The sequence below is a fragment of the Ptychodera flava genome, unplaced genomic scaffold, assembly GCF_041260155.1.
Source record: "Ptychodera flava strain L36383 unplaced genomic scaffold, AS_Pfla_20210202 Scaffold_77__1_contigs__length_564769_pilon, whole genome shotgun sequence".
NCBI classification, from domain to species: domain Eukaryota; kingdom Metazoa; phylum Hemichordata; class Enteropneusta; family Ptychoderidae; genus Ptychodera; species Ptychodera flava.
In genome coordinates, this window is record NW_027248399.1 from 115,867 (window position 1) to 127,978 (window position 12,112).

Genomic DNA, 12,112 nt, shown 5'->3' on the forward strand with positions numbered 1-12,112 from the left:
TAATATTTTACGAATAAAATGAGCTTGTTTAAATATAATGAAGAACAGTGTTTGGCTCTGACTCAATCGGTAAGACTACATACAAGCAACAAGTCTTTCTTAGCTCAGACGCGAGACGACGGAAGTTCAACAACAAGGTACAATACAGGAAACGTACGTGATGCACACTATGCACGGACAAAACAATAGCTTGCACCTTTAAGTTTAAATGTACTGATAACATTGTGAACTCGTCGCTCTTGAAAAATAAAATAGCGTTTCTTCTGATGAGTCTCAAGTCCGGAGTATCGTCATTGCTGTCAGAAGTGATGTACGCTCTTCGCTTCATCGGCTCGCCCCGGGACTCGACTAGTTGACTGCCGCGGCAGCATTGATCGTGATGTTGAACTTGAAACCCGTCAATGTTGCTTCAGAAAACATTCTTACTGCTGCAGGGACGATTGGTGCGTGTCTTAGGTATCGTTATGCTTATATTGTTTGATGGACATCGACAAGGGCAATTTTGACGAGGTAGACAACACAAAATGCCGGTAACATGCCGTACTAAAATGTCAGCAGTGTACAAATCAAACGTTTCAATCGAAATCAACGACAAAGAAACACAAATCCATAAAATTCTAGTATCGACGGTATTTTGTATTCTACACATATATTTAAATACTCCATATTTCCATATGTTTCATTACCCTCCCACTTTTGCATTTCAAGGATTTGAAAATAAGTTCTGAACAGCCGATTTTGTTTACGTTTTAAAAGTAGTCCGGGTCCCATATCCACCATATGTGGAATATGGATTCATCGTAGTCATATACCTATAGTGTGACGTCAACGTCATACTATAGGGATAACTGGGTCTATGTATGTGATAAACAACAATATACAAACATATACTAACTCTGTAAATGTGTCAAATACATGAAGTATACACGTACATATACAAATAAAACACAAAAATACAGTGTACACTTGGTGTGCAAAGACCTGAGTTACTCGACTCTTGATCTGCCTAGATATACGCTATGCATATTAGTGTAGTCCCTTTGATGAACGATGGCTACCATCTGAGCATATGGGAATACAAAACCATTCAAGTAACTGATGACGAACTCAACTTTGGCCCGAGAGGCCGCTATGAGAAATCACCAACATAAAACCTTTTTTAAGTACCGAGGTCAAATGACCACAGTCAAAGCACTATCCATTCACTGTGACTGTACGGTTCCACTGTGGTTGCTGGAACAAAGACGGAGTACCTCAGCATGTCTAAACATTTGTTGAACATTTGCATACAATTGGGTGACTTTTTCTTTGTTCAGTACTAGTATTGTTGTACATTGAATGGAAAAAATTGCCTGTTATTCGTGTTTGGAGTTTCAAAAATGTTTAAAAAACTCAGATTAAAAACAATTGCAAAGGTTCATAGAATATATATATATATATATATATATATATATTTTAAATATATTTTAAATATTATATATATATATATATATATATATATATATATATATATATATTATACACAACTGAGTTGATCAGGATAATCTAAAATATTACATTTCCACTACAAATTTGTTTCGTATAGGCTGCAGAGCCGCCTACACTCATCGGGTGGCTTTGATCGACTGTAGGCGGCTCTGCAGCCTATACGAAACAAATTTGTAGTGGAAATGTAATGTAATATTTTAGATTATCCTGATCAACTCAGTTGTGTATTTAGCTCTACTCTGGTATTGAGCACTCTACTCCAGCTGATCTTGAACTAAACAAGTATATATATATATATATATATATATATATATATATATATATATATATATATATATATATATATATATTATATATATATATATATATATATATATATATATGCCTCATATTCAAGACACAGCTCCTAATTATATATACATGCAAATAATACAAATTGTAACTGAAAATATTTACAATAAAAACAAGCTTGTACAGTTTGTGCATTATCATATTTTCAAATTATCTAAAATTGTTTCCCAATGTCAGGAAGCTATTAATTCACAAAATTATACATCTTAAAATTGCAAAATATTTGAAAGGCACACCAGAAGCAGTTAATCTATGAATATAATTTCTTGTACATTATGCCAATAAGACATCTTCATAGACAGCTGTTAATGTAAGTTGTATTACTGTATATAGTATAGCTTTTTATAGGTTTAGTAATGCAACCATTGACAGCTTATTTACTTATTCAATGCATTATGCACAACGTGAATCTGACCTAAATTTGACGTTTCAACAGAAGTAGTGGTTGGGATCTGAGAAATATTTTTCATTTTCCCTGGTTTCACAGAGGGTTGCTCTCTGATGTGTTGCTGATTCGGAATATCTGTCGCATTGAGTAAATCATGACAAATCCATGGCGGAACATAAGTGAGTACCTGTTTTGTAGTGTAGAGGTTGCACTGTATTCGGGTAACCTCTGATATTTAGCCTCTCTACCTTCATAATCTTTAGACTAAGCCCCATTCCAAATATTTCATAAATCTCCTCAGTGTGTACAGGAACCTAGTACCAATATGCCACACTGTGTTGTTGACATTCAGGAACAGTGAATGTACATTATAGAAATAACGGACGACGCGCTGACCATTAACGTTTATTTGTGGGCAAGGGCGAGAGGAAAGCCAAAAATTAACGGGCGAGGCTTGCCGAGCCCGTTAATTTGGCTTTCCTCGAGCCCGCGCCCACAAATAAACGTTAATGGTCAGAGCGGAGTCTGTTATTTCCATTATATTATCAGCGAACCCAAGAAAACCGTCAAAATATCCGAAAATTTCAGGAGCGAACGACAACTGGGCCCCAGAAACTGAGCATTACGCGACGGACAGTCACGCGCGCTGTAAAGTATTGGCAAATCCGGAGGTATTTCAGAAAAAATATCTCAACTTGACCTACAAGTGCTCCATTTTATTTTGTGATTGATTATGATTTACGTTTGAGCTGTAAAGTAACGATACTTTGAGTTGTTAATCTTATTATTCATATTCACGGGCATATAAACAGACCATTACTGTGTATTTGTGGTCAGTCACGTGGTTCAGCTCGACCAATCAAAATGCGACAGGCAGGGCTGGTAATATAATGAAATATAAATTCCATTTCAACTTCAATTCTGCAAGCATGACATCTGTTAGATTGAATCTTGAGATCAAACTGGTTATATACCTAAATACTGTACCTATATAAACGTACAATAGATTATTATACATCTTTGTCTGTAACCTATAGAGTTTCGTCGTACAGTAAGTTTCGATATCAGAACACGTGGAGTGCAATAACTTTAGGTGTTATTGGAAGCGTTTTGACCTTTGACCTCAAAACACCTTTACATCTTAGAAATAGCCGTTACTGGTATTAGGGTCACAGTTATGTATCAATGCAGCAGATTTAAGAGTATTCCTTTGTCTTCCCATTATTCACATCTATATACATTTAGAGTCACCGTGACTATCATTTATCTTACTGTTCTTGTGCATCCACTTAGCTCGCTTTTGTTAGGAATTTGATGGGGTATTCATATTATGAGTTCTCTGGAAAGAAATGACCGATCCTGTAAGAGAATGATACTTGTCACATACCCATTATAGGGCAGCTATCTGTAACCTTTGTATAGGATAAAGCCCGAGTACGAGGGCTCTTCCGGTAGATAAAGTCCAATCCAACGATAAAATGTCGAGGCCGCAGGCAGTTATTTTAAATAAAGATCATTAGAAGATAAAGAGTAATACTATATTTTAATTAAAAATCATTAGAAGACAAAGACTACTGAACGGAACTGCCTACTTTGTAAACTTATCCACTAGAAAAATTAAACAATAAGATCATCTCAGGTTTAAAGACTATCTCCACTACTTTGCCACTTGTTTTCCTTATTCTTCAGAATAGTTGCCTGATGAACACATGGCAAACGGCAATCTGATTAAAATCTGGTGTAGAGTACGGCGACGTCTTCTTATGCGTACGCAGTCTCTCTCGCTGTCGCCTCTCATTACATCTGACCAACTTCCATAGAAGGTCGCGTTCAAATCTCACGCACTGAAGCAGCCAATCAACCTCCATAGAAGGTCGCGTTCAAATCTTACGCACTGAAGCAGCCAATCAGATTGCACGTTACGCGATCCATGTAAACATCCGATCTTATTGTTATTCAAATCTGCAGCGTCAAGTACACAACACGACGAACTTTCAAATTTAGGTCTAGTACACATTATACTGGAGTGTATAAAAAACAGCAGAGCTGAGCAGCCAAAGTCGTTCACTTGGCGCTGCTCATTGTATGTGTACGACATGGATTGCGCACGAAAAACTAAGCTTCGCAGGTTTTTTCTTCTCTTGTTCATCGCTGTAAGCTTTCTGATGCCTGGCGTTATTTTCATAAGCAGGCTCAAAATTTTACGTGGCGGAGAGGAGAGCAAAAAAGTCGCATTGATACTTTCTTCATCAACAAGAGGTGACTTCGAAAATTAAATCTGTGTCTATTGACTCTCCTACTAATTTATCTGATCACTCTCTTGTTTCTCTTGTTTTAACTATGAATTCCAGTGTCAACAAAAATCCAGTTTGGTGTCTCAATACCAGTCTTCTTAACGATGAAAATTACTGTACTTTAATTAAGGAATTCTGGGAAGGTTGGCGTAATGAGAAGGATAGGTTTTCTTCTCTCCAGTCTTGGTGGGATATAGGAAAACAAAAGATTAAAGAATGAGTCAGCAGTACAGCGCTGAACGAGTTCATCACTTTAAACGTTCAAAACAAAAGCTTATTGAGGAAATTCGTACTTTGGAAACATTGATACTCAGCCTTCTCTGGAAACAAGATATCATCAGCAAAAAGACCTTTTAGACAGTTTGGAGAAACTTGATACCAGAGGTGCAGTTATTCGTTCTCGTTTTCAACAGCTCAATGATTCTGATACTAATTCACAGTTTTTCTTTTCTCTTGAAAAATACAAAGGCTGTCGTAAATCAATTACTCATCTCCAACGTGAAGATCATACAATTACTGAAAATCAGAGAGAAATTCGTCAACTTACTCGCCAGTTTTATCAAAACCTGTTACTGCTGAGCCTGTTTCGCCCGAAGCACAAAATACTTTGTTTCATGATCTCCCTCAATTACCTGCTGACAAAGTTACGCAACTTGATGAACCCATTAGTCTTGATGAGTACACCTTTGCACTCAAGAACATTGCGAATGGTAAAACATCTGATGTTGATGGCATTCCCTGTGAATTTTATAAAAAATTATGGTCTCTATTGAGGAACGATTTTCACCAGGTTTTTCAAAAGTCAATTTCCGATGGCCTTCTTCCAACGTCCTGTCGTAGAGCTGTTATCACACTCCTTCCGAAACAAGGTGATAACTCCCTTCTTAAGAACTGGAGACCTATCAGTTTGCTTTGCTCTGATTATAAAATTTTCACTAAAGCTTTATCGCTTCACTTAAAGCAAGTTTACAAGATATCATTCATGTAGATCAAAGTTATACTGTTCCAGGCAGACAGATTTTTGACAATATTCATTTAATTAGGGATTGCATTCATTTTCATAATGATATGAATCTTCCTCTTGGTATTCTTTCTTTAGATCAGGAAAAAGCTTTTGATCGTGTCAGTCATCATTATCTTTTTCAAACTCTGCATGCGTTCGGGTTTGGTGAAAATTTCATCAATTTTATTAAACTTCTGTATACTCAAACTGATAGTCTTGTTCGTGTTAACAGTTCCCTTACTGCTCCAGTTCAGTTTTCACGTGGTATAAGGCAAGGTTGCTCATTATCGGGGCAGCTGTATGCAATTGTTATTGAACCTCTTTTACACAGAATAAGACAAGATGACAGTATTCAAGGTGTTATGATTCCAAATTCAAGTGATCGTAAATGTAAACTTTCAGCTTATGCTGATGACGTTAATACTCTTGTAACTTGTGATACTGATTTTTTGAGGTTTAAATATTGGTTTTCTGTCTATGAGCATGCCAGTAATGCAAAAATTAACTATCGTAAGTCCCAAGGTCTTTGGGTCGGCTCATGGCGTGGGCGTGCTGATCATCCGCTTGAAATTCTTTGGAATAGTATAGGTCTCAAGTCCTTGGTACTTGTTTGGTAACAGTAACGAGTATTTTTCAAAAAACTGGAGTGAGTGTGTTACAAAGATTGACAATAAGTTATCTTGGTGGAATAGATATGCTCCTGCTATGTCATTCCAAGGCCGTGTTATCGTTATTAATCAACTTGCTGCAACTAAACTCTTTCACCGTTTAATTTGCCTCTGTCCTCCTGCTTTTATCATTGATGAAATTCAGCACAAATTTCTTGATTTTTTCTGGCAAGGAAAACATTGGTTGCCAAGTCCTACAATTTTTGCTCCATTGAAATTAGGAGGGCAAAATCTCATCGATCTCTCTTCACGTGTGAAAGCTTTCAGATTAAATTATCTTCAAAGATACTTGTATTCAGGTCTGGATCATCCTTCATTTTTGTTTGCTGATTTTTATTTTCGGAATGTTGGTAATCTCAAATACACCTCTCAACTTTTTACAGTGAATTATCAGTCTGTTCCAGATTATCTTCCTAATTTTTATCTTGAACTTTTGAGAGTCTGGAAGTCATGTATTTTCCTGAGAAAAGGTGGACCCCTTTCAATCAAAGATATCTTCCATGAAGCCCTTTTTTTCAACGATTGTGTTAGTTTTACAAACCCTCTTGATAGTACTCTTGTTAATCACTTTATCAATGCTGGCATTACAAAAGTTGGAGATCTTTTTGACCCTTTCCAAAAATCTTGGCGCTCCCCAAGCCATTTTGAAAACATTGTTTCTATTCATTCGGATAGAATTTTAACAAATACTGTCAGGACGTGGTCGACTCTATTCCGGTGATTGGAAAAACAAAATCCAAAGTTATTTTGAAGAGGAAGTTGATTTGGATGACGTTCACTCTTGTCATCGTCCTTCGTACTCTTTCGAACTTATTTGTAAAGGCACTGATGACCATATTATTTTGAATTGTCCCTTGTATAAATTTGAAAAGGGTAGCATTTACAAATTCTTGATTATAACAGCCCGAAAAGTATTTTCCAATTTCCGAAAAGTAGCTTTTCTTCTTCTTTTTCCTTGATAAATATTTATTTTTTTCAAAACAGTATTCTTTTTAATTTTTTTATAGTTAATTCCTTAGATTCGTGCACCATTTCTATCAGCTTCCGTCAGAATTCACAATTTATGGGGAAATAATCCGGGCATAAGTTCAGAAATGTTAATTTCATATATTTCCAAAAAAATGAAGCAAATTAAAAAAATGCAGGACATGTCTTGCAACTGAGGTGAGTGTGTCAGTTGCAGGCTATGTCTTGTACCTGAGGTGGGTGTGTCATTTGCAATCCATGTCTTGTTACTGAGATGGGTGTGTCAGTTGCAGGCCATGTCTTGTCACTGAGGTGTTAATCACAAAACCAGCTGAAGATATATAAGTTTAAACAGGACTTTTATTCACTGTTGAAATGATTGTATTGTTAACAAGATAACTAATTACAACCAAACTTTGTCATGTCAAATCACATCTTGAAACATAAAAAAAACACCTGCTTAGGGCCTTTCAAGGAAATCAGTTTGAAAAAAATATAAGGAAATAATAAAGTTTCCATAAATTATAATGTCATCTGAAAAATTACATCACATAAGGGTACCAAACTGAGTTCCATTATATTTCATATGGCACTCTTAAACTGTGTAAAAAGATCAAGTTTTGACGTAAACGACTGTAAAAACATATTTCATTACAATATAACAACATCATCAATACTTCAACTCATAACCTTTTGTTAATGCTGTTTAGTCAAGTATTTACATTCCTCTGCATGTCCACTGCAATGAAATCATCAGTCTAGAATAAACCTAAACTCATGTGTCCTTGCCATTAGACACATACTGACACATATGCATTCATGCCTACATTTAGGCTTCTTAAGCCTTCACAAACAAGCTTGAATCTAACTCTGAAATTTGATAGTGAAGAAATCAAAATGTGATTTTAAACTGCCTCCTAATAAAGCCATGTGAGATAAGAAGCTATATCCATCAACATAGTTGAAAATAACCTAAATTAAAATTTCACTCAAGATTAAAAATTGAACAGCTTTAACAGTTCAATCACTGATTACTTTTAAGTGAATGTACAATGTATGTAAAATTAAAGACATATTTTCTCCTTAGCAATTAAAGAAAAATACCGCAATTATACGGTGTTGCTCAAATTTGATCAGAATTGGTATATACCAGTATTGGTTACCAATGATCAACAATAAATGTTGTTTCTATCTGTTCAGTGGAGGGAAATTCTACGTTGATGTTATGACAATGATTTCTGCACAGTACAACCAGAAAAACAACAAGAAATATTTAAACCAGAAAAACAACAATGACAAAAGTAATTAAGGTCTGAAACTTTAGGTACTGGAGGTCAACTTTAGCAACATGCATAGCAGAAACAAGCCCCTCTTAGTTTGAGTATAGACGGTCTCCCCCTCCCCCACTGTCTATGGTTTCAGCAGGTCTGTTAAATATGTAAAAGTTCATAAACAATGACAGGCAATGACTCAAGATCAGTGGAGTTGGCCTTTTTCTTACTGGCATGCCATCACTCCTGCACATTTGCAGGATTTCACTTTTTCTTACCTCATTTGCACATTTTTGACACTGATGTGTTCATTTGAACAAATTCACATCTCAACCCCTGCATCTACCTGTACACCAAATACTGAGATGAGTCCTTGAAACTTTCAGGAACCATCAAGATGTGACCCTAAATCTCTCAAGGACTATCCTAATGTGACCTTGAAACTGTTTGATCTATAAAGCTCATTTCCACATTTAACACTGACATACAGAAAGAAACAAGAAAATTATTCAAAACAGCTTAAACACTGTTATACCAAATTCAGTGGACAGATGAATGAACAGTAAAATTATGGACAGCAGAATTCATCCAATCAGTAAAATCACCCTTCGCTATACACCTCAGATAACAGGTTAACAAGATGGTCTTCATTCATCAGATTCAATGTCCATCACTGCACCTAAAATGTCGCAGACAATGTGTAGCCTCTCAAGAGTCCTGTTCATGTAGATACAGTGTCTTCCAACATTTACTGCTGCTAAAATTCCAGTTCCTGTCAAGTTAATATGAGGATTGCGTTACTGTCCAAATTCAAGGTATTATTTTACACAAGTTCAGATGATTGTCACTTGTTTAATGATGTAAAAATATTTTGAGCTATAAAAAATAACACAAAACAAATCTGTTGCCTTGGCTGAAGAAACCTGATGCCATGAATATTACTTAAGCCTTTGCACACTCTAAAGCTAACTTGACATCTTAAAACTGATATACACTGGGTTAATTGCGTGCAAAAAGACATCAGGGATGGACCATTTGATATGGGGGTGGGGATGGGATGTCTGGAAGATTGATGAGGTACATTATCTTTTTTATCCGATCCATTGTACATAATTTTTTTCCCACTCTCCCACCTTTTCTTTTTGTCAAACATTCTCTGGCTGATTGTTTTTATTGACATTTGTTTGGAATTTTTTTCAAAATCTGCCAGGACCCCCTCCCAGGTGATAAAATAGTCCACCCCTGTGTATTGACCATCTTTGCATGAGATATACAATGACCAGATGGTAGGAAGTGTGTCAATTTTTTACAACCATGGTACTCTTAATCATTGAAAACATTTTGGAATATATATAATATTTGTTGGAAACCAAACCTGATGATTTTTTTATCGCATTTCAACACCAATTTCACTGTACCATGTCAAATATCAAATACAATGTAAAAAAGAACTCAATGCCTTGCAAAGTATGCATGAAGCATAATAATAAACAGAATACCATGACCTGAGCCAACATGAATTTCGGAACAAGTACACTTGCTCGCCATGTCGACTGTGTAGGACCATAAAACCACAGTACTTGCAGAAACTTTGAGTGTGAGTTTGAACTTCCAAACAACAACAACACGGGCATGGCACGTAATAAATTGTATAATTGTCTGAGAATGACCCCCTTTTTTCAACAGTGACCGCTTTTGAGCTTCCATTGGCCCTCAGACCCAACTGATGCAAAAGTTTGGCAGAACACTGCCCCCCCCCCCCCATCCCCTTCATAAGTGTTTGTGAACATACATGTAGCCTTATTACTGGCAAGAAAGAGGACTTTGGGCAAATTTTATCTTTGTCAAAAGATCACACTTACGTTTTAAGGATTACTGAAGGGCTGGTGTACTGGTGGCCTTCTTTAACACGTAATAAGTCTCTGATGCATCATCTCTGAGTAGAAATCCTGGAACAGAAAATTTGACAGGAGTCATATATTTGAAGAGTGATCTAAATCACAGTCCCTCTCTGAACACTCAAATGATATAGTTTACACCTTATTACATCACAGAAAGTGGAGTTGGATTGTTGTCTATAAAATTACTAATTACAGTATACAAGTATATGTATGGTATGAGAAATGACAAAGTTCTGCAATTATTTATGGAATATTTATGGAATGTGATACTCAGCACCCAGAATGAAAAGATGGGCTTCTTTTGTGAATTTTGCCTAGGGAAGGTTTTTGCTAAATCATGATAACAGCTGGGCAGTTTGTCTCTCCTGGGATCATTTAAGCTTAAACCTGACAGTTTGTATGGCAAAAATAAATACAGTAAATAATGATTACTTCTCTATCTCAAACTCTACTGTTCCTGTCACACAAGTAATAACCTACAAATCATCATAACAGCTCAGAAAAGCAATCAAGTGATCTTACAACAATGTAATAAAAGTATGGATCACATTTCAAAGTTCTGTTTGGTCACAAAAATGGTTTGCTAATGGTCAATATATTGACATAACCCCCCCCCTCCACTTGTATACAGACTGTGGCCTTCTTTCCACAATCAGAGGGGCTTGGATTTGTAAACAATGGTTTGTAAACAAATATAACATTTACCTTGATTCACGCTTCGCTCGTCAGCTTGTGCATTCACAAGCATTACTTGGTAAAGCTGACAGACAGAGGAATCACTGAAAAGATTTAGTCAAACTTCCTGCACATACAGCGTATTCATGACGGTCGAGGTTCAGATTATGTAATGGCTAATGGCGTCCCAATCGCATCGCTCCGATGTGTGACTGGTCGGCCGGCGCCGAAACCCGTATTTATCACGCGACGAGATCTACAAGGCATGTTCTCCCTGGCATGAATGTGATGAACTGGGCAGTGGTTGAACCTTCAGTCGATTTAGACGAGAAGTCTGGACAATTCATGGCAATCTACTCACTCGTTGAGGTATTAGCTGTGGTCCAGTTACTGACGCGCCGCTGGTCTATTTATAGTAAAGAATTCGCGAACAACCGTTTCATGATGGCATATTCCATTTTAATCTACAGGGACACCTAGTGCCTATCGCGCGATTGTGTAAGGTACATGTTGCTCTATTATGCCGTAAAGTTTTCCTACCGTTTAAAATACTGTGGTAGTATATTACAGTCTTCATGATTAATTTGGAGATTTAGTCAATGATATTTTTTTCGTTAAGCGAGACACCGAGTCGTACACCAACTAATATGGTCCTTGCTAATTAACATAGTGAAGGTCACGGGTCACATTGTTGTGAGACTCTCTATCGTTTCAAGTCGAGTGTGTAAACGGCGCGACGTTCGAATGAGTTTTATCCACTGCACTAATTCCTTCGTCGGGAAAGGTTACCGATTCTGAATGTAGGACGCCCATTACTCTGATGATTTAGTGACAGGACTACATGGAATGCAACGTAATACAGTATACTGGATATCGCCGATGAATTCGATGTCTGTTTACCACGGTCCTTTGTGTGCTATGCTGTTCCCGACCTCGACAATGATGTCGGCAACTGTGATCGCAGCGTGAACATGCATGATTCATGAAGAGGTGAAAGCGCTGCCAAACGGACCCTTTGCTTTGGAGATTACGTTTTATAGGATGGTACGTACAAAGCTATATTTTCAGTGTTATCCGAGGTTAGGACATCTTAATTGAAATGATTTG

The 12,112-nt window shown here is 36.8% G+C and overlaps 1 long non-coding RNA gene across 1 annotated transcript; it reads right to left on the bottom strand.

Moving 5' to 3' along the window:
* Positions 1 to 7,500: 7,500 nt before the first annotated feature.
* Positions 7,501 to 11,422, bottom strand: LOC139128894 (uncharacterized). Its single transcript, XR_011551444.1, has 3 exons — positions 11,036 to 11,422; positions 10,292 to 10,378; positions 7,501 to 9,201 (listed from the first exon to the last, which is right to left on the bottom strand). It is a non-coding gene; the product is annotated as an uncharacterized lncRNA (long non-coding RNA).
* Between the last annotated feature and the right edge of the window lie 690 nt (positions 11,423 to 12,112).